Source organism: Halichoerus grypus, chromosome 9 (assembly GCF_964656455.1).
Source record: "Halichoerus grypus chromosome 9, mHalGry1.hap1.1, whole genome shotgun sequence".
Lineage (NCBI taxonomy): Eukaryota > Metazoa > Chordata > Mammalia > Carnivora > Phocidae > Halichoerus > Halichoerus grypus.
Window position 1 is genome coordinate 59202487 of NC_135720.1, and position 23218 is coordinate 59225704.

Sequence of the window (23218 nt, forward strand, 5' to 3'; positions counted from 1 at the left end):
GGGTTGGGCCTAGGGAGTGGATAGTTCTTTAGAGTCATGTGACAAGCATCACCAAATCATCTCAAATAGTGCTTTCATTTCAAAGTTTAAGTTAGCATAAATTGTTTCAGAAGGGCCAGAGCTTTTGTTGCCACTGGAGAGTTGTTATTTAGTCCAATTTCCCTTGGATCTTGGGTCCTGTGGATGATGGCATGGAGGTACATGATCAAAGTAATAGTAGCAGGGTGGAGAGCAGGAAGCTCGAGTCAGCTCATTCACATGAGTAAAGAGCTAATCAAGTGCCATATCAGCAAGGTAAAGTTAAAGAGCATTTGGAAAGAACCACCAATGCCAAGGTTTCCGTGCATGAAATATAGCACAAGTTCAGGCTTCTAAACTCTACATACCTCTGACCTTTGGCTCTTTTATGTCTCTATTTTTCTGGCCTGACAGACCACATGCCAATGTGCAACCCAGAATCCCTCAGCCTCGTGATTTATGGCTTACAGCTGTGGCATGATCTCCGGCATGGCAGCTGCTTTTCAGATGTCTTCAAATCGGAGGGGGAGTGTTAATGTGAACTTGAGTGGCTGCAGAAGAGACGAGGAAAAGTTGATGAAAAAATCATCTGAATTCAGCCCCAAAGCTTTCCATTGATCTTTGCCTTCGGGGCCAAGCAAAATGTTTGGTTTATTTCATAAGCTAATTAGGTGTGTGAAAGGCTACTTGGCATCTGCTATTGACTGAACCCAACAAAAGTGATCACCAGACTGGGTAATCAATAAGGGATCAATAACAAGCGTGTGATTGGATTAGCCATTTGATCAATGCTGTGTGCTAATATATTAACAAGCAAATTACTGAGCAGCCCTTAAGAGCAGAATGCTGACTCTGATTGCATTACAAACTAGTGAGATCTAATGACCCTCCAAGTGCAAGGGGTTAGTTATACAAATCAAGACCTGAAAGTATTTTTACCTTGAAGATTTCTCCCCCGCCAAAGAAAATGCTTTCTTAAGTGGGATTCAAATTAAATTACAATTAGCAAGCAGTTGCACTGGGACACCTAATTTCAAAGCAGATATATCATTCATGAAGAAGAGGGCTTGGGAAGTCAAGATATAATAGCCTGGAGAACTTTTAGGAAAACCCAGGTAAATATCAAAAAGGGCAAGCACAAAGAATGCCAGAACAGTCACTAATATTTCCCCAATACAGTTTTGGTAAATAGATTCCCAGGATGGAGCTATAGAATTCCATCATCATAGGATCTAATGGTGATCTTTATCCAAATCATCTAGTCTTCCGAGCTCCCGTTTTTAAGGTGACCCATTATCTTAACTATTCCAATCTCAAAATGGGTAAACAGTGAGACACCTCTGGGTGTGTATGTGTAAGTGTGCACACGCGTGTATGCGCAGAGTGAGGGGTTGCGGCCAACAGCACAAAGTGCCTTTTCAAAAGAAAGCAAAGAGAAGAAAAAAGGGAAAATGATGGCATGGGATGTGGAGCAGTGACGAAGAGGTCTTTATTTTCAAACTGCAGAACTTGTCACTATTAGATGATTCTATAAGCAACCTTACAGGAGGAAAAAGCCACAAAGCAGAGCTTCTCCTCTACCCTGCTGTCCCCATGATTAGGTGAACCATTTATTCGATTGATTGTGCTCTTTCTGATTCCCTAAGTGGAGACCAGGCAAGCCTTTGCTCACTTTCCCTCTTAATCCTTTTCCTTTTAAGCAACCGTTTTTTTCCCTTTGCCTAGGGAAGCTGAACCGATTAGTGTGAATTCTCCAGTGCTATCTGCGGGCTAGAAAGGTCTCCCCGGGCCGAGGCAGAGCTGCAGCCCAGGCAGCGCCGAGCCCCCGTAGCAGCAGCGAGGCGGGCGGGGCGGGCGGGGCGGGCTCCCGGGGCGCGGAGCCTCCAGCCACCGACGGGCCCCCTGCGCCAGGCCCAGGCGGGCGGCAGCTGACAAAACAGCCGGCCTGGCCCTCCAGAGCTGGGGGCTGCAGGGGAGAGCCTGTCAGTCAGCGTCCCAGAAGTGCGGGCAGGGAACATAATAGCTGATGGAGCCCTGTCAGTTCCAAGACTTTAAGGCGAACCGTGGTTGGTTTACCTGAGGCTGAAATGCCTGGTACCTCTGGGTTGTGTTTGGGCACGAGGGGCTATAGGCAGATTTTCCCATTTGACATGCATTTGGTGGGTTTCAATGTTTATACCTTTACCAGTTAGCTTCTGTACCCAAGTAGCTAATTCAGTGCCATCAAGAATGTCCCATGACATTTTTATGAGAACTATTTTTCCATTTGAATAAAACTGCTAATATGCCGTCATCACGGTGATGACAATCCTCTTAGACCCCTTCCTTCACGGTGTTATCTGTCTTGTGTGGAAAGCCCTGTTCTGTGTTTTAAAATACTCTTTTTCTGGTGCCTACCAAAGCATAACTTACAGGAAGCTAGCAATATACAGTTAAAGAGTTTAACTCTCTTTTAATATGGCAGTACGTGAAACGATACAAGCATTACATCGACTCTTGATGGATTCTCACCCAACACTTTACCAGAGTGAGATTTTGTAGCTAAAGAAGAAATCTTTGGGATCTGACAAAGCCTACGCTAGAGTGACATATGGTGTGATGATATAATAGTCTATGCTACAGAACTAATTCTTATAGTCATCAAAAATTACATCCATGGTAAGGAGCAAATACTATGAACCAAGCAGTAAAAGCCCACCTAATTAGACTCCATGTTCATCAGAAACCTTAAAGAGAGCAGTTAAAGAATATCCCCCATCTCATAAATGCAAAACAGGTGACTATAATTCTAGAAACCCCTTATTGCAGTGTTGCCGGTCAATGTTTCTCCATTATTCTATTCTTCTCCTTCTGTGGTGTTATAAATTTGAAAGTTTCAGTGATAGCCTCAGAAGTATTTCTGCAGGAAGAACCAGCTGCATGGTTCTGGATGATAATGGTTATTTAAGATAGAAACCTTTGGAGGCCAAGCTTCTTGCTTGTCAGTGTGTTTGATTCTGTAATATGCTGGCTTGCAGGAAGAACTGAGATGGAAGAGTGAATGGTAACAGGCAAAAAAAAAAAAAAAAAAATGCTGATTTTTAGTAATTCATTTAAGAATCTGTGATTATTTCACTTGAGAAAAAACCCCACAAAATCTTAAGTGACTTGATAAATATGATCAATAGAATATATTATACCTGGTACATCCCCTATATATACACATCTTCTAATCAGTAGTTTCTTTTAAAAAAATATCTGTTTGGTTTCTAAACTGTCTCATTTTACCTATTTCCATGTTAAGTTTAATGACAGTTAATCCTAAAGATTTAATGTTTTGTTTTCCATCAGTCTGAAGATTACTGTGTTTCAGAATCTTAGCAGTTTTCTTTGGCTTTAGCAAATCGTATAGAGTCTGATGTGGCCCTCATCAGTGTGGGGGTGAAAGACATGTTCTTTTGCCTGCTTTCACCCACAGAGGACCCATCTTCCCCTGACATAACTGGTTACATTCTTGAAAGGTCCAGAAGGCTGGACTGTGACTTTGTTCCAGTAGCTAGCTCAAGTGTGATCCTGTGAAGGACTGAAAATTCATCAAGACAAAAAGGCAGGGATGATGGTTAGCTGAAGCATATGAGTGAAGTGGTTTACAAGAAAGGAAATAATTGTAAAAAATGCTACAAAATGCTCGTCAGGGGTTTTCACACCCAGTAGTTGGTTATTATTCAAAAAAGACTAACCACTTCACACCCATGGGATGGCTATTAAAAATATCCCAGAAAATGACAGGTGTTGGTAAGGATATGAAGAAATTGGAGCTCTTGTGCACTGCTGGTGGGAATGTAAAATGGTGCAGCCACTACGGAAGACAGTATGACGGTTCCTCAAAAAATAAGAAATATAACTGCCATGTGATCCAGCAATTCCACCTCTGGGTATATACCCCAAAGAATTAAAGGCAGGAACTTGAGTAGATATTTGTATACCTATGTTCATACAGCATTATTCACAATAGCCAAAAAGTGTAAGCAAGCCAAGTGTGTATTGATGGATGAATGGAGAAACAAAATGTGATGTGTACATACAGTGGAGTGTGTTATTCAGCCTTAAAAAGGAAGATATTCTGACCCAGGCTACAACATGGATCAAACTGGAGGACAGTATATTAAGTGGACTAACCAGTCACGAAAGGACAAATATTGTATGATTTTACTGATATGACGTATCTGGACTGGTCAAATTCATAGAGATAGAAAGTAGAATGGTGGTGCCAGGGGCTCGAAGGAGGGGGAGATGGAGTATTGTTGTTTAATGGGTGCTGAGTTTCAGTTTGGGAAAATGAGAGAAGTTCTGGGGATGGATGGTGGTAACAGATGCACAACATTGTGAATGTCCTTAATGTCACTCAACTGTACACTTAAAAATGCTTAAAATTGTTCCAGGTTACCACAGTTAAAAAGTACTAGTTAGGAGATAACACACAGAGACATCTATGACCTTCCTACATTTCCTCCCTGCTTTTTGAGAAGAGGAAGGAAGCAGTCACCTGCCCAAGTGCACATTGCATTTTCCCCTGCTACTGGGAGCTCAGGCTAGAGGACAATATTTTTCATTCTTGTGCTGCCCTTGATTGCCAGAGAGTGAGGTTTGAAGGTAATGCTGAACAGGGAGTTGAACTAGTCATGCTTACCTCAGTCTGTTTTCTGGAGTAAGGTCTACAATCACACAGGTGGACTCCACCTACTAGAAGCTTCTCTACTGCATCAGGGGACCACAGTAAGAACACCGGCAACTTTCATTTTTTTACATTTATTCAGTAAACATTTACCAAGTGATTATGTGCCACTTTACTCAAAACCAAGTCCTACATGCTCAGCAGGAGTCATGGTCATGCTGGTGCTTGTCCAATACTTTATATAGATCGCCTATGATAATGGTTATTGTCTATCCCAGCAGTTAGGGCTGTAACCCCAACAAACCAGGATCCTTTAAGACATGTCATTGGTCAGTTAGTTCTGAGATTTCTAATGCTTTTAAATCCCATTTATATTTTTGCCTTGGCCTTATAGGGGAGCAAAAGTTTCACTAGTTCAGGAATACTATCGAATGATCATGGCAAATACTACTTCTTCGATGCATAAAGCACCTGCAGTTTATATAGACTACTATCCCAAACTGACCATCCCGTAGTCTTAAATTTTGAGATTTGTTTTTCTTATTCATATATTTTAATACAGAGACTTAGGTTCAATCTTTATACACTGGAGTTACTTACTTTTTATCCTCGTTTTAAAGTATGAAGTATTTGATATGCTCAAAAGACTATATGTAATGTATTTGTATTATGAAATGTAATAATGAATGAATAACCATCGAAGTTAAGGCATAGAACAATACCAATATTGTTTAAACAACCTTCTTACTTCTCTTGGATGCCATGTAAAGTCTCAAGAGATAACTCTAACATAATTTTAAAAATCATTCTCTTTTCTATTATCTAAGTATATATCCCTAAGCAATGTATTGTTTTTCTTTTGTTTTGAATATTGAAAATGGTACTGTGTTACATACATTGTCTGAGACTTGCTTTTCTCACTCATTATTATGTTTCTGAAATTCATTCCTTTGACTTGGATAGCTATAATTCCATTCATTTTCGCTGATGTGTAGTATTCTATTGTATGACTACACCACAATGTGTTTATCCAATCTCCTGTTGATGGAAATTTAGGTTGTCTCCAGTTTTGGGTTTTTTTCATTTGTTACTGTGACCGTTAATGCTATGAACAGTCTAGTGCGTGCCTTCTGGTGCACAAGTTTTTCTAGAAGTTTTGCTCTGCAAAATATTTTCTAAGATGCAAATTTTTTCTAAGGCCAAGAGAGAAAATACTGGATTATAGGCCGTGTTAGTGTCAGTTACCTATTTTTTTAAAAAAGATAAAACAAGTGGAAGCTGACTTCTAATCTTCACCACATATGCACCACTTCTAATCTGTTTCCCTAGTTTTTTATTTATATCTCCTTTAATTTGCCTTTTATAAACTGTGGTGCCTCCCTTTACTCCAAAGAAATGCCTTTTCCATCCTAATTTTTGTTTTTCCCATAAATGAGCTCTACCTCCTCAGATTGTACATTTCTGGTTGATCTTTAAGCCCAACTGAAAGCAATTCCCATCCTCTGCTCCTAAACTCTAACTATCTCAAAGCTTGTCAATTGAATATTTCCAGTTTTTTAAAGAAGTAATTAATTCCAACTGTTATGCACTACTTTAGTACTTATATTGAATGCAATTAATGCCTAGAAAAAGAATAATTTACAAATACACAATATAGCAAGAAGTTGCTGCAGCCGAGGTCAAAGAGGTTGCTGCCTGTGTTCTCCTCTAGGATTTTGATGGATTCCTATCCCACATTTAGGTCTTTCATCCATTTTGAGTTTATTTTTGTACATGGTGTAAGAAAGTAGTCCAGTTTTATTCTTCTGCATGTGGCTGTCTAATTTTTCCAACATCATGTGTTGAAGAGACTGTCTTTTTTCCATTCGATATTCTTTCCTGCTTTGTTGAAGATTAGTTGAATAGCCAAAATATGGAAAGAGCCCAGATGTCCACTGACAGGTGAATGGATAAAGATGAGATATATATACACAATGGAATATTACTTAGCATCAAAAAAATGAAATCTTGCCATTTGCAATGACATGAATAGAGCTAGAGTGTTATGCTAAGTGAAATAAGTCAGTCAGAGAAAGACAAATACCATATGATTTCACTCATATGTGCAATTTAAGAAACAAAACAGATGAACATAGAGGAAGGCAAGGAAAAATAAAATAAGGTAAAAACAGAAAGGGAGGCAAATCATAAGAGACTCTCAACTCTAGGAAGCAAACTGAGGGTTGCTGAAGGGGCGGTGGGTGGGGGGATGGGGTAACTGGGTGATGGGCATTAAGGAGGGCACTTGATGTAATGAGCACTGGGTGTTATATGCAACTAATGAATGACTAAATTCTACCCCTGAAATTATAATACACTATATGTTAACTAAATTGAATTTAAATTAAAAAAAGAAATATACAAGTATATTTAATGCAACCTGCTAATATTCTAGCCAAGAATTTAAAGCATCAGTATTTCAATTAGGTTTTCCATTCATTCAGTCAACTCTGTTCGCTCTGGGATGGACGATGTACTAATTACTGGGAACACAGCAATGAACAAAACAGGCATGATCTCTAGAAGACAGGTAAAAACTAAATGTGATTGGCTTCATGAAGAAGAGAAGAAATACAATGTGCTTTAAGACAGTGTCATGGGGGACCAACCAAGTCTGCAAGTACAAGGAGGGGGCCAAACATGCTTTCCCAAGAGAAAGTTCTCTCCGGTGAGATGAATAGCAGGATGTGGGATGGTCATCCAGGTTAAAGGGGCCTAGGGCAGCAGGTGGAAGGAGCAGTCACCCAAAGCCCTAAAGAGCTAGAGGACTGAGGGGTGAGAGGGTTTTGAGAAGGTAGGCTAAAGAGATAAGCAGGGGTTAGATCATGCATATGTTCAAGAACAATGAAATACCTTGGCTTCTTTTCCCTAAGGTCAGCAGAATGACCTGATGAAATTAATATTTTAAACCTATTGTCTGGTAGCTATATGAAAAGTATATTAAAGGAGTGCAGTTGTTAGTAGTGGGGAGTCCATTAAGTGTTCTATTGTGGTGAGAGAGGATGGGGCTTGGCTCAGGTGGTGGGGGGGGGATGAAGAAGACTGGAGAGTTTTAGAAGCTGAAATCAGGACAAGGTGAAGATGAGAAAAGAGTTAAGGAAACTTTCAGATTTCTGGCATGAGTATTTATTGCCCTATAACTAAACAGAAAGCAAGCAAAAGGGTTCTATTCTGGGGCTAGTAGAAAAGAAACAGAACCATACTACTGGTGCAACAAGGAGAGAGAGAAAATCGCCAACATGTTTCACAGTGGAAATCATACTAGCGGTCAATATCTGTCTTTGAAAAATTTGCTTCATCTTTTTCTCAGCCCGCTTCACAATCCCCAGCTGTTTCGGTCTAAATCCTTCCCTCTGCGCCTCCAACACCATCTTCTCAGCAGTGTGGGTCCTGATCTCTCAACAGACAAATCTCTCTCCTTCTGCTGAGCTTTCCCCGCATTTGCTGCCTATTCTTGCTGACACAGCTCATCGTTACTAAACGGGTTTATTCACCTGACCCGCCTGGAAAAGCCCTTTGAGGCAGGGCCTAGGTTAAGATCATTTCACAGCCATCATGGTCTCCACTTCCTTCTTCCTCTCTCCACTCTGCAACAGCACTGCATCATCGCTGCTCCTGATGGATGAGCCCTCAACATTGCCCATTAATCCAGAAACCCGCGTCTCCTTATTTTGTAATCTCCATGGCCACCCACAAAGAGATAGATCTGGAATGTAAAATTAGCAATATAATAATATTATCTCCCCAGAATATGCCCATTTTTTATCGCTATTTGTCAAGTAAAAGAATACTCGAATTTCAAAGTAACTAAATAACAAAACATCAAACACCGAAACCACTTGTTGTTGACTTTTTGCTCAGGACCAAAATATAGCAAATATTCATATCTGTTGGGTTCTGGGGAAGTTTCTGGAGAAATTCAAACAGCTCACATTTCAAAACAGTGCACATGAACCACGTATTTTTCTAAGATGTATTTTGTAAATATGATTCACATTGCAATGAAGAATTATATCTCAATAGTCCTGATAGGTTTTTTTTAAATTAAAATGAAATGACATACCACACATACACATATTTTGTTCAAAGATAAAAGGCAAGGGGCGCCTGGGTGGTTTAGTCAGTTAAGCCTCAGACTTGGTTTGGGCTTAGATCATGGTCTAGGGTTTGAGATCAAGCCTGGTGTCCAGCTCTGTGCTCAGCAGGGGAGTCTGCTTGGGATTCTCTTTCTCTCTCCCTCCCTCTTCTGCCCTCTTCCCCACTCATGCCCCCTCTCTCTAAAATAAATAAATAAAATCTTTAAAAAAAGATAAAAGGCAAGACATAATTTAAAGTACAGATGTATAATTTAAAGTTTAGGTTTATAATCTAAGTTTTAAAATTCAAAAGTGTACCCATAATTTTTTAGTGTGTATTTGTATGAATACTCAATTTATGTACAGCGAATACATATTTAATGATCCCCAATTGTTTATTACACAGAGTGTTGGTGGAGAAATATTCTGAGTTGTTTAATGCTTCTTAACAATGTAGTGTTTTGATTCAAATGTTGTTAAGACCTTGTGAAGGAAGAAGTCATAGTTTTATCAGTTTTTTGGTTTATACAAGGGCAACTAAGACACCGAGGAAGCCACATTCTTAAATAAACTTTGAGAAGGACTGCAATGTCTTCCGTTTCAGGTCAGTAGTGCTTTTTTCCCACTACATTTCACCATTGGCATCCCTAATCCATCTTGGATTTACGTCTCTAGAATCAGACAGAACTTAGGGATGACTCACTGAATTAATTTTTTTGAAGTCTTAGAAGTGGAAACCATTCTAGATTTTGGTCTAGCCCCAGATTGCATTGGATAGAATAAATATTGTTTTCATTCACGTTGGTTTTTCAGAATGGAAGAGATAACATTATTTAAGATATCACATTATCTTCTTTTGAAACAACAGCATGAAATCCAGTAGGATTTTATAGTTTGAAAACCAGGGAAGACATTAATTTGGTTAAAAAGAAAATACAAAAATATTCTCATTATTTGGAAAGTGAATATTAAGTGTTATATCACTTTCAAATAAATAATTTCTGATGTTATTTATATTAATACATTAGTGGTGATGACAGTTTCTTAGTAAGTACAAACTTCTGTGAAACTTATTATATATAAAAAAGTAAAAGTCACAAGTGGTGCTCAGGAAATAACATGTAGTTGCATTTTGTTTTAATTAATTAGAGTTAAGTAAGAAGACCTCTAAACTTCTTTTATTCCTTCATGAAGTATTGAGCTTCTTTGATAGTGTGCCAGAAAAAAATCATATGTACTTCATATATAAGGTGTTATCTACCTGTAAAAACCTTATGTCATCCTAACTGAGTTATGTATTTTTATATTGAAAATGTTATTAATATTACTGCCTAATGTAACACACATTAGAAAAAAGAAATGATTTTTTAGAAGACTTATTTATTTGAGAAAGAGAGAGAGAATGGGGGAAGGGCAGAGGGAGAGAATCTTCAAGCAAACTCCCTACTGAGTATGGAGCTAACATGGGCTCTATCTCCCAACCCTGAGATCATGATCTGAGCCTAAATCAAGAGTCAGCAGCTTAACCAACTGAGCCACTTAGGCGCCCCAGAAATGATTTTTTTTAGTGTTGGCTTTTGTTTTATTTTATTTTTTTAAAGTTTATTTATTTATTTATTTTTTTAGTAATCTCTACACCCAACATGAGCCTTGAACTCACAGCCCCAAGATCAAGAGTCTCATACTCTTCCAATTGAGCCGGGCAGGCTCCCCAGAAATGACGTTTTACACATGCATTTACGTATGTATCTAGTGATGAAAGCGTAAAATGTGTCCTTGGATATACCTTCAGACAACCTAAAAGCAGCCTTTTCAGCAAAATTAGAGTCACTTGGCATCTGCCCCTAACTGCAATGTACATGCCATCATGCACTCTGACCATAATGTTCCAAACCAGCAGTTGCCAAGGAAGAGCAACAAAAAAGGGCACGATGTGAAGGTCAGAGATCCAATGGCATCTGAGTGGTGGTGTCCTCTGTGGCTGGATTCTGTTCTCACACCAAAATACGGCCACTCGTGGCTTTATCCAGCATAAAAAAAAATACAGAGCTATTCATAAGGAAATGTTGAAGTATAAAATATATATTGATTCATAGAAACAAAAGACTGATAGCCATCAATGGATAAAATATATTAATATAAGTAAATACATATTTTTGATCAAATGTATCTACTTTCAGTAATTATGGCAATGTAATTTCAATAGCTCAGCTTAATATATACTCCAGTCAATATGAAAGATAAAGTGCTGTACCAATGACCCATTTTTTCTTTGATTTAGCTTTTTTCCTTTTTTTAGTCTATAAAATATATACATTTTAACATTTATATAATGTCATCAATAAAATACCAGTTTTATCTTCACTCCTGGGTATGAATACTCCTTGACTCATTTAAGGATATGAATTATACAAGCCACGGACTCTTCCTTCCCTATTACATAGGATGCTGGCTTGCCTTTTGTATTTGTAATCTGTATGCTGAATAAATTGGTGTGTTTCTTTCCCTTGAAGAGGCTCCATATTTCATACATATGTGGCAGTTGTAGATACATATGTCTGCTGTAGGTACAACTCACATTCATCGCAAGTAATTACATAGAAAGGGTTATAGTGAGCAAAGTGAGTTGATAAAAATGATAATGCAAGGCTCTATATTTATTCATTTGCAATGATTTCCACATCAACTTCACTCAGTTTATAAATCTAAACATTAGTTCTCTTGCTGTCAGCACTTCAAACTCCACCTGGGATCAGTCAGCCAAGCTGTGCTTTCTGCCTCCTAGAATCATCATGCAAAATAAAGATTCTGCATTTGGAATGTAGCTGACAGGTTGGTTGATGATGCACCAGACAAAAAGGAATGCACTTTTCCTCCTCAGCTGTATAAGCTCCTCTGTTCCACAGGCTTATTTCTTTAGTAAAGAAAGCAGATGTGACTTAAAGGAGCAGGGACAAGGGGGTGGTAGGGAAGGAGCTATCCTTCTGTAACCACATCTTTAATTGCAACACATTTTTTTTGGCTCATCATATAAGGTATTAAAATTTCTTGGTGATCAATAGCTAATTAGGTCTGATATTTTTTATTGCTGAAAGAAAAAAAATTATATGCAAGTTTTGCATATTTAAGTGGGGGGGGTGTGATAACAAATTTGCCAAATAATCTATTTTGTCCAACGTATATTTCTTTTTCTTTGAAATTTCCCCCCCTTTTTTTTTTTTTTACATTCTAAGTTTTGTTTTGTTTTTTTCCTGCAGCACTGACTGTGGTGGAATTTATCATGCTGTTTATCTTAAACATGCTAGTCATGTGTTACCTATCTCTGGGGCCTAGAATATTAAATTCATGAATTCTTCTTGACTTGAGGCTTTGACAACCATTCATCCATACATTTCTTCTTTTCTGTTGAATGTTTAACATTGAATGTTTATTTCGCAAAAAGAGTTACCGTTAAAACATGGCATTTATCTTTCACTAAGCGAATATGAGATCTCAAAAAAATAAGAACTTCAAATATAAAGAATTATTCAGAATTAGGTTGTTAGTTGCTTCTACATCAAAGAGGCGGACTTTGTTAAACGGAAATCCAGCCTGTACCAGGTTCTGTTGGGTATCTGCGATTGTTATAGATACAACAAACCAATAAGTTGATTCTATACATAGCAGCTAGAAACTCATCATCTGGAGTTTTAGGTATCTTTGCACGTGGGCTTTAGCAAAGCTATGAATGGAAATGTTCCCATAAAAGAATTATCCCATTTGTATATTTGAAGCTTACTTTTGAATCATTCTCTCTACTGTTTCTCCATCTCCTCTTTTCTCAAATACAAGTTAATCTGTTTATTTAGATTAGACACCCAATCAAATAAAACACCAAATAAGAGTCTGAATAGCCGAGGAGAGTTGAAAGTTAACCTGCTGTCAAAGATAGGAAAATAGACTAATGAAAGTAATGCCTTGGCAATATATAAGTCTATTTCCTTTCCTATTTTACCTGCCACGTCAAACATAAAATCATCCTGGATACTTTATTATTTTTTAACTCAGTAAATTTGTTATTAGGTTAGTATTAACCTAAATAATTTTTATGTTACTAAGAAAAATATTTTTATATAATTGTACTCTTGAAAACCTCTCTCTCACCCAAGAAAGATATCTCCATTTGCAAGTGGAATGAAACATGTATCTCTAAATGTGTCTTGTAGGGCCTATTGTTCTTGTACTGACCCTTTGGAAAGTCAGTTCATTAAACAATTATTCTGGGCTGTGGTCTGAGCTTCTAATAGAGCAAATTTAAAGAATCTAAAGCAAAGATAATAGTCTGACACAGAGTCAATGAGCTGTGCATTAGGAGGGGTTCACTGGCTATGACTTGTGGTGGGTTATCTCCATCCCTGGTTTCTCATGCCATTGGGGTTCATATGATAGTACCCAGGGGAAATCCTTTTTTATTCTTTCTTTCCTTTTGAACAGCCAAGATTAGGGATGCTTTCATGGCTTTTTCTAACAACTGCATATTGGCAAAATCCACAAACTGATCTTTCCTTGGAACCATAACATTAATAGAAAGCAAAATAAAATAAAACAGATCCTGACTGCTTTGGTAAAATTAGGGATTGGTGATGGATGGGGTGGCCTGGCACAGTGCCTGGTACAAATTGGTACTCAATAAATATGTGCTGAATGAGTGGAAGAATAACAATTACCAATAACATCTTAATGTATGACAAAGCAACTTTTAGGAATCGTCCTGTGATTCACATTTTATTCCCAAAGGGGTCATTTAGTAATTCAACGATTATTTACTAGGCACCTAGCCCATGTAAAGCTGTAATATCCACTCTAGGGAATACTAAAATGGATAAATCATAATATAATACAAACTGATAACCAAATTATCGTAAAATTTGCATGAGTACTAACGTAAAGTGGAAAGAAAAGGCTATGAAGAGATCCAGATAAAGTTAGTGTAAATGTCATTATTAGTTATCCCTGCTGTGGCTAACATACATGACCGGCACAGTGACTCTCAATATACTCCTCAATAAAAGCTATTAGTTATTTACTGCCATTGCCAAGTGCCTTCTACATGGTACTTGGCTTCTATTTTCCAATTCGCACAACAGTCCAGCATGGAAAGCATCACTGTCCTCATTTCATAAATGGGGGAATGGCAGCTCAGAGAGGTCAAGAAGAAAATTTTCTCGAAGTCATAGAGCTACTCAGCTCTAGATCCAGTGTTTCACACTGCTGCAAGGGAAAGACCTAGTGAGTTCCTGCCTGTTTCTCTCTTCTTTCTGCAGCCCAGACCCTTCACTCTTAACAGCTCAGGTTGTGCCCTCCAATCCCCCCACCTCTACTCACCAACTCGTCTCTCAAGAAAGGAGTTAAGAAACACTAGTGCCACTCTCTGAAACTCTGCTCCAAGTTACCTCCAAAGCTTGTCTGGGAGAAACAAGAGTTCCAGGTTTCTTTCTTGTCCCTAAAATCAGTCCCCACATGATCATTTCCACCCTCTTGTAGCCAGTGCCCAAGTTGTACCTGGATTGTCTAGTTGTCTAGTCTCTCTGGGACTGGAATCCTCTCCTTGAACTCCAGCTAGGAGTCTGAGGCATTGCTACCTGACGACAGAGTTCACTGCAAGTCTCCTGGCATTTTCTGCTTGGATCCCTTGGGCCTGCAGATTCCCTAACATGGAACATGAGGTCTTTGATGATGGGGCTCCTGCGTACCTGTCCAACCTCACCTTTACCCCCCACACCTCAGTCAGGCTGAGCTACTACAGATCTCTGAATCTGATCTGTCCGTTTCCCTGCATAGGACTTGGCATAAATTACTCCCCCTATCAGGATATTTTTCCTCACTCTTCTCCTGCTTTCTGGGTTTGCTCTTATTTAGAGCTTAACTTAGAAATCCACTTCCTCCAGGAAATTGTCCTAGGTTTTCCCAAAGCACTCTAGGTTTGCTCCTCAGTCTCCTTCCTAGGCTAAGAGCCATTTGAGGCCATCACCATTGTATTTCCAGAAACTAAGCCAGGACTGGCATACTGCAGACACTTAACAAATATTTTTTCATTGATATAAACCTACTCAGAAGGCAATTTACAAAGACCATAAAAATCAAACAAGTAGCACTGGGATGACATTGATTTCCAGTTCCCTCTTCTTTGATACAGCAATTTCCCCCTTGATGCAATATTCTAATGTACTAGCTGGCTCTTGCGAATCTTTTAGGCAACCATGAGAATTTTAGTTCTAGTGCGGGAGAATGTTAAGTCCCTCCTATTGGGGGAATTATTACCGCTCATAGTTATTGCAAGGACTTACAGAGTACATATAATGGTGTGATTTGCAGGTGCGGAATCTGGGACCTAGACAAGTGTCACATGCTGTTGTAATGAGCCTCATTAATGGAAGATTTGACCTTATGTTCAAATTATATTTCTACTGAGATAGAATGTCAACATTTCAGGTATGTTGTTAATTGAGATGATTCTATGTCTGTAAGTCTTAATGTATGACAAAGCACTTACTGGAAATTTTAGAAATTAGGTAGCTATATTCCTAGGGAAAATGTCTGTCTTGCCACCCCTCTGTGTCTGTAGTGTGGGCCATCATTTTGCTGTGTCTCCGAGCAATGCCATCTGAGAAGGGAGAGGATCTTTGTCTGGGAGTGGTGATGGCAAACTCAGAAGATGAAATGAGTATCCCATGCAGCGTGGAGCCATTGCAAAAGGCCTGGAACGCTGTCCGAAATGTGGTAAGAGTTTTCTGGCCACATTCTCAAATGATTGGGAACATGTCGTTCTTTTATGCTTTGTGGAAGTCTACTGCGTTGCTGCCATCCTTTAAATAAAAGTGTCTTCCTTTTAGTGGAAGGAAGGGATTTCTTTGTTTTATGTTGAATTGTGTTCCTTGAGGCTGAATTTGCACAGAATGCTTTCGTAAATAAGCAATTCCTGACCGTATCTTTGAAAGAAAGCAAAAGAAGAGAAAGGTCAAGTTTTCTGGCACACATCGGCTAGCACTAATTCATTCCACGTTCATTCACTCAGGTGAGGTTTTAGAAACCTGGATTGTGCCAGACACTGTGCTGGACACTAGAGACTGAGGTGGGCAGTGAGCAAGGCACCATCACAGCTTCCAAAGGGCACTGGAGTCCCGGGAGTGGGGAGTGGAGGGAGTTGATGGCCACTGACCTGGGTGAGTTCTTCCTTTTGACCAAGTCTTTCTTTCTGGATTCAGAAGGCAAAACAGCCCAACAAGAACAATACAAGGAACAAAATCTTTTGTTCACTTAGCTCTCTAATTTTCTTCTTAAATAACCTGATAACTCTCAGGTGGAATCAGCAGATTCCTGATCTTTGGTGAGGGAAGATGTCATAAATTGCCACCCTGCCAGGAAAGCTTGGGCACGTGTGACTACTTTCCACTCTGCTTGCATTCCCTGTGAGACTTCTGTGCTTGCATGCATTCCTGTATAGAGCAGCAGAGAGACATTTCATTCTTGGATAAACTCGGGAGAGGTGAATTACCCTCCACATTTTAGACATATGAATTATTCTTTAGTCTTCTTTATAATATAAAGGGAAATACATTTCATCCCATGCAAATACATATTCAACCTTTTTTATTTAATTGAGTGCATGAGTCAGTCTCCTATTCTATTTTTATTTACTTATTTGGTAGTTTTGAGGAAATTTCTCCATTTTACTAACCACTTTAAAATCCTTCTTTGGATTAAGATCAACATCTGAGGCTAGAATTTAAACCCCAGAAAAGGTAGTAAGTAAAGAATCTTTAATTTATGAAACTGAACAAGTTGACTTATCCAAACATCTCTAGGGCTTTAATGGGGGATATCTATAATTCTCTGAATTGTATTCCTTTCACAGTGATATTTTGTAATTCCATTCTATTACCCTTGCTTAACATTAATGAGATAAAAAGATCACATTATGGCGATTGATGTTCTTCAAATTGAATGCGCGTTTCCATGTACAAAGCTGTCTGCTAATTTAAAAAACATAGCATGTAACATAGAATCATGACCATGGTCATCACTCAGCTGGGACCAGATAGCATTTTTTATCTATTCATTGGATTTAACAAGGCATGAGATGGAAGCAGAATACAAAGTGTGGGTAGATTATCCCATATCCCTCCTTTTGGCCAATTCTTGGCAATCTCAGCAAGGAAACTGAGGCTTCATGTTTCCATGGAAATAAACCTCAAGGTCAAAGGGGCATATGGAAGGTCAGACAATGACAAAGGAACATCTGAGAGGCCATCTGGATGAGTGACCTGACATAATTAGTCATTAATCCCACTCTGGGGAACAATAGAGCTGGCAGAGAGTGTGTTTGGGCTTTGATCGTGGTCTGGGTGATCTCATGGGGAAGAGGGAAAAAAGCTCCACTTGGTAACTAAGCAGATTACCCCGGCATGCTATTAACTAAAGACGGGGTGGCCGAGGAGACCAGTGGGATACGCATTTTACATATTAGACTACATTTCCCTTTACTTACCACAGGCCCCTCTAGGGCCATGTGGCTTTCGGATTAGCTTCTGGGTAGCATTTTTTACAGTTTACAATGGAAAGAGAGCAAGAGTCCCAAAATGCTTTGCTTAAAATTCTCAGGCAACAGATGGGAAGATAGCTGGAGAGCCAACGGCATTAGCCAGCTTGGTTTACAGGTGTCAATATTTACTAAGCAAAGTTTGCCAGGGTGCCTTTTGGGAAAAAGCAGAGAGAATAGTTAATCAGTAAAACAATAGCAATCAGTCTGTTGTCTGTTTTTAGCAGAATGGTTAGAATTATAAGTTGCCTTAAATGGTAAGAAGTACTCATTGGCTTCTGTCTTTCTCTTTGGTTCGTTTTCATGTTTATTAGTCTTTGCTGACTTTGATCAGTTACCCCTCACACGTAGCTGGAATCCCCCTATTTGAAGAGCTGGTGATGTTTTGAGATTGACCGTGTGCATTTTTGTAGGATGTGAACATGCTAGCAGTCTTTACAAATGCATGTATTTCGGCACCTGCCGAAATCACCCTCTGCGCCCCCAGGGATAACTGATTATACTTGCTGTGTAAAGAATGGTGGCCAGATGAGGTAGTAAATATATTGGACCAAAGTCTCTTTATTAGAACAGCTTTTTGAAGAATGAAATTTAAAAGTCATTGTGAGGTTTTTTTAATTTTGAAACCAGAATCTGATTAGTCATTTGGGTGGTATATTCTGGTAAATTACGCATGGGGCAGTGGAAAATTTCACTGAGCTGAGCGTGGGGGAGCTGGCACATATTGTTGCCCTAACTCGGCCGCTGATTTGCCGTGCCATCATTTTGTGAGCATGTCTTCTTCGGTGAAAGGATGAGTTGTGGTGTATCAGGGACAGCAAATATTCCCTCTCTTGTGATGCCAACAATGATAGGTCGGTAGTGGCTGCCTACACATCCACGGAACATCGAGAAGGACTCTGAGCGGTGTCTGTGCTTGGTGGGAAAGAGTGATTAGTTGGGTATCTGCCATTGGTGTGGGAGTTAAATATGTATATCTCCAGATTTGCTTATCTTATATATCACTTCCGGTTCCATTTTAGAGAACTTAGGGGAGGAGGCTAAAACGATCTAACGTTGTGGCACACACGACTGTTACTATTATTCTCAGTAGTAGTAGTGGCACCAGCGCTAACGGCAACCCAGACCCTCGCATTAGGTACGGTCCAGAAGTGATAGGGATGAAAAAATCAAATTAGCTTGGTTGCCAATATTTAACTCTATTTCTTCAAGTAGAAGGTGGGCACCTAAATCACAGAATGTACTGACAAAATTAAGATGTCCAATCAAGGCTGAATGTAACTAATGACAGAATATAGCTCTTAGGGAGTGCCATAGACAATTGTTACTTGGTCATGCTTCTTCTTTCCATTAGAAAGGTGAATTTTGAAAGTACGTGTTGAAAACTTTAACTATAAATTCAGCTGTGTTTTGAGTTGACTAATATCCTCGAAGGCTGCTCAGAGTGGCTAGACGTAGATAACACAGCTACATGTCCAGGGACGTTTCAAGGCCCGATGAGAAGTGTGGCATACAGAGCTTTCAAGATCTCTTTCTAGATTGCTTGCACTGAGAATAAAATGGAACTGAACATCCAGGATTTTGTCCTCCCTCCTTGTCCCTTCAATCTGTTACATCAGGAGTCTGTTTCTCTGCTGACATGTTAATTCACATGAGTGATTTACTTAAGCATTCCTGCCGATGCAAAAGATTTCTGAATTCCCTTCTATGATTAGAAAGTACCTAAAATCAGCATGAAATATAACTCGAGTTATATCATCATAATAGCTTGAGTTATTCAAGGGAGTATCCTAATATATTTTATTTATGGAATGTCTACATGTGAGAATTTTACAAAGGGAGTTTCAGGTGCTTAAAAATTTTTTGACACTCAATTTTCACTAAAACTCGGCTTATTATGAGTTTGCCTAATCATTCTCATCTTTGAGTCTGTGAGTTCTAGGAAACAAAGTTGTCTGAAGACACCCCCATTTGGGAAGAGCTGGAATTTGCTTCTTCGGCTCACGCTCCCGGGTGTGCAGCTGCTTTAGCTCTTTACTAGAGAAGTTCACAAGTAGAGAATAATGTGCTTCACATGCTCTCTTTCCGCCCAACTTTATTGTGGTATAATTGACAAATAAAATTGTAAGGTATTTAAAGTTCACAGCAGGGTGATGTGATATGTAAATACATGGTCAAAGGATTTGCACCATCTTGTTAATTAACACATCCATCACCTCACGTATTTATATTTTTCTTTTCTTTCTTTCTTTTTTTTTTTTTTGGTGAGAACATTTAAGTTTTACTCTCAACAAATTTCAATTATATAATACAGTGTTGTCAACCATGTTTTTTTTTTTGACATTTCACCATTTAATACTCAAAACCTTTAAGTGATAACGCTCCCAGTACAGATATGTAACCGTGTATAGTCATCCTGTTTTGTTTCTTTTTTTAAAGTTTTTATTTAAGTAATCTCTACACCCAGCGTGGGGCTTGAACTCACAACCCAGAGATCCAGAGTTGGTTGCTCTTCCAAGTGAATGAGCCAGGTACCCCTCTAGTCATTATGTTTTACATTAGCTCTTCAAACTTTGTTCATCTTAAGCTGGCAGTTTGTACCCTTTTACCAACCTCTGCCCTTTCCTTAACCACCCCCAGGCTCTGGCAACCACTCTTCTGTCCTCTGAGTCTATGAGTTTAACTTTTTTTCTTTTAATTCCATATGTAAGTGATACTACGTGGTATTTGTCTTTCTCTGTCTGGTTTATTACACTTAGCATAATGTTTCAAGATCCAACGATGTTGTTGCAAATGGCAGGACTTCCTTCTTTTTCATGGCTGAAAAATATTCCTTTGGGGGTGGAGCATGGGTGTGTGTGTGTATGTGTGTATGAAAAGTCTTATGTATATGTTTGTCAGAGATTCACAAAAATCTCAGAAAAAATTTCACAAAAATCACACAAAAATTCACAATAAATTCCAGAAATTGTATTAGTATCCATATTTTTGTTTCTGTAAGATTGATTCAAATAGTATTCAAATGTCTCTGTAATTGAGAACTTCCACTAAAATATTTTCATCAGAAAACTCATAAAAAAATTCTATTACTGTGTAAAAGCTTCCAAAGTTTTTCTTCTATGACAGTCAGAGAAAATGGCTAACATTATTTGCTCCATTGCTTTGGAATGAGTGTCCAGGTCTGCTAAAAATAATTGAGACATTCGAACATGGCCCTTTGAGTTCTTCTGACAATGAAATGCTAGCATCTTCTGCCATTTGTCCTGCCACTCTTCTTCAAAACTCGATTCTTCTTTCTATGAAATAATTAATGGCTTATTTCATAATTTCTGTGGACCAATCAAGGAATGATTTTAAAGCTTGATGTTTTGACTGTTCATTGTTCAAGGCGAATACCAGCTCTTTGTAAATATTTCTTTGCATCTGATTAACCTCATTTATAACTTCATGACAGAAAAAAAAATTTCAGGAAAGAAAAATTTATACAGCCATTGCTGTTTATTTCATATCTACTGCTTAGTTAGAGGACTGTGTAGCACCCTAGGGGTTGCAAACGCCTCTTAACACCGGAAATGAGCTCAAAGGATTTCAACCTGTTGGGAACTTTCACCTGTAAGTTGAGCTTACACGCATAACTAAGTCTGTGTAGGTTAAAGGATAGCTCTAAAACTGGGAACTCTCCGTGTCAACTTCCATGTAGGACACTATGCTTATTAAAGGCTAAGTAACAAAAATACATTCATTTAAAGCTTTCACATATATCATGAAAAGTCAACAGCCACCACAGTAATTGTTGGAACTTAGACAAATAACAGATTTGAGGGAGAAGTGTTTTTATCACTGACATTTTTAAGAATTCTCCATTTGAGGGGCGCCTGGGTAGCTCAGTCGTTAAGCGTCTGCCTTCTGCTCAGGTCGTGATCCCAGGGTCCTGGGATCAAACCCTGCCTTGGGCTCCCTGCTCAGCAGGGAGCCTGCTTCTCCCTCTCCCACTCCCACTGCTTGTGATCCCTCTCTCGCTGTGTCTCTCTCTGTCAAATAAATAAATAAAATCTTTAAAAAAAAAAAGAATTCTCCATTTGAGGTGATAATGAAAAGTGAACTAATTTTTTTGTCGGTTTCATTATTTTCTAAAAAAATTCTTTACGATATCCGCCCCGCCATACACTCCTTAATTGCCTGTGCCCAGGGCTGACCATTTCTCCTCCTGCCCTGGATGCTGAGTGTGCTGAGGGCTGCCTCCAACACAGGGCAGTTTCATCCCACCACACTCTTGAAGTGTGAAAGATCTTGAGGATTCTTAGCCCAATCGGCAAGAAGATTATGGAGATTTTAATATAGTGAGATGCAAATTGTTTCCCAAATTATTGGGATATAATTGGTATCCATATCTCCACTTCCTCAACTCTTTTTTCTTTTTGTCCCATGGACCTCACATGTGATTGAATGGTAAGGCCAGCTACCCCCTTTTAAGTATAGTTTCATAGTCATAATTTTGTCACTTTCCCAGCAAAGCACAGATCTTCTTCCCCCTCATTATACTTTATCACAGGACCACCTCTCTTCAGTTCTTAATTTTTACAGTTCTCTCGAATGTATTTTCTATTGCTCCATTTGACTGTAGCATTCTATATTTATCATTTATATTAGCTTCTTAGTACATTCAACAAATCCATCAAATCCAAATCTTACCGAATAAATACAAATTTCTCACTCTACTTTTCAGAGAAGCCTTCCCAGATCCCTGAGTAGAATTAACTCCTTCCCTCACTACGATACCAAACGGTTTTTTCTGACACCTCTATTGTAGATCTTAATATAAATACCATAATGATTTCTTATATATAATTTTTTATTTTTCCCTTAGCATGTGAACTACAGAACAGGAAACTTTCTTCTCTCTCCAACATCTTGTACTGCTTGAGATGGAGTCAGTGATAATAAATTATTTTGAATAATGAACAAATGAAGATTTAAGTTGGTGTTGTCTAGGACTAACTCACCACGATCTTCATGTCCTATAGATTTTTCCAAATATATTCCCCTTTTCTTCCTCAAAAAATCATACACTGGCATATATAATTAATACTGTCATATTTCCAGGCAATAATTTTTGTCCTATCATGTAAATATTCCACACCTTTACCTGCACGTAGGTCAGAATTGTCAAGTCCCTGACAATCAGAGAGCTTGGCTGTCAGGGGTGGTAGTATGGCACCCAACATGGTACTAACGGAGACAAGCCATTTCAGGCTTTTGAAACCAAATAATAGCAACTGGTGGCTCAAGTAGGAACTGGAGAGAGGCAAATGGACCAGAAGATAAAAGACCATATTGTTGGCTTACCTGACTAAGAAAACACGTACTTTCTCAACACTATCTAAGACACAATGCATTTGCAAGCAAGATCATATTTTTAAATTAATATTCTTTGTTGATAGGCCTTGCTTATTTTATTGACAGATGTTTTGGATTTCTCTGGTAATACACTTCAAGAGAAAGTGCCAGGCTAGATATTTCTTCGTGATATACTTGAGTGATTACCGTCATTGAACAATTTCCTGCAAGAAACAACTATGAACATAGTACTCAGTTCAGTGCTAGGAAATACAAAAACACTATATGACATAGTCTTCCCCTGAGGCTAATGATCTTTTGCAGGAAGATATGGCATATTAGGGAATGATTTGAAAACAATGCAGGGGTGTAGAGTAGTATTAAATCATGTAATACAGGCTCTTTGTACTAGCTTGGACTAGAGAGTATTGGGAGAAGATTCTCTATGGGCTGTGAAGTTTCTGCACGTCTTTCAAGCAGAGGCACTGACTGCCTTTGTTCTAAATTATCTTTTCA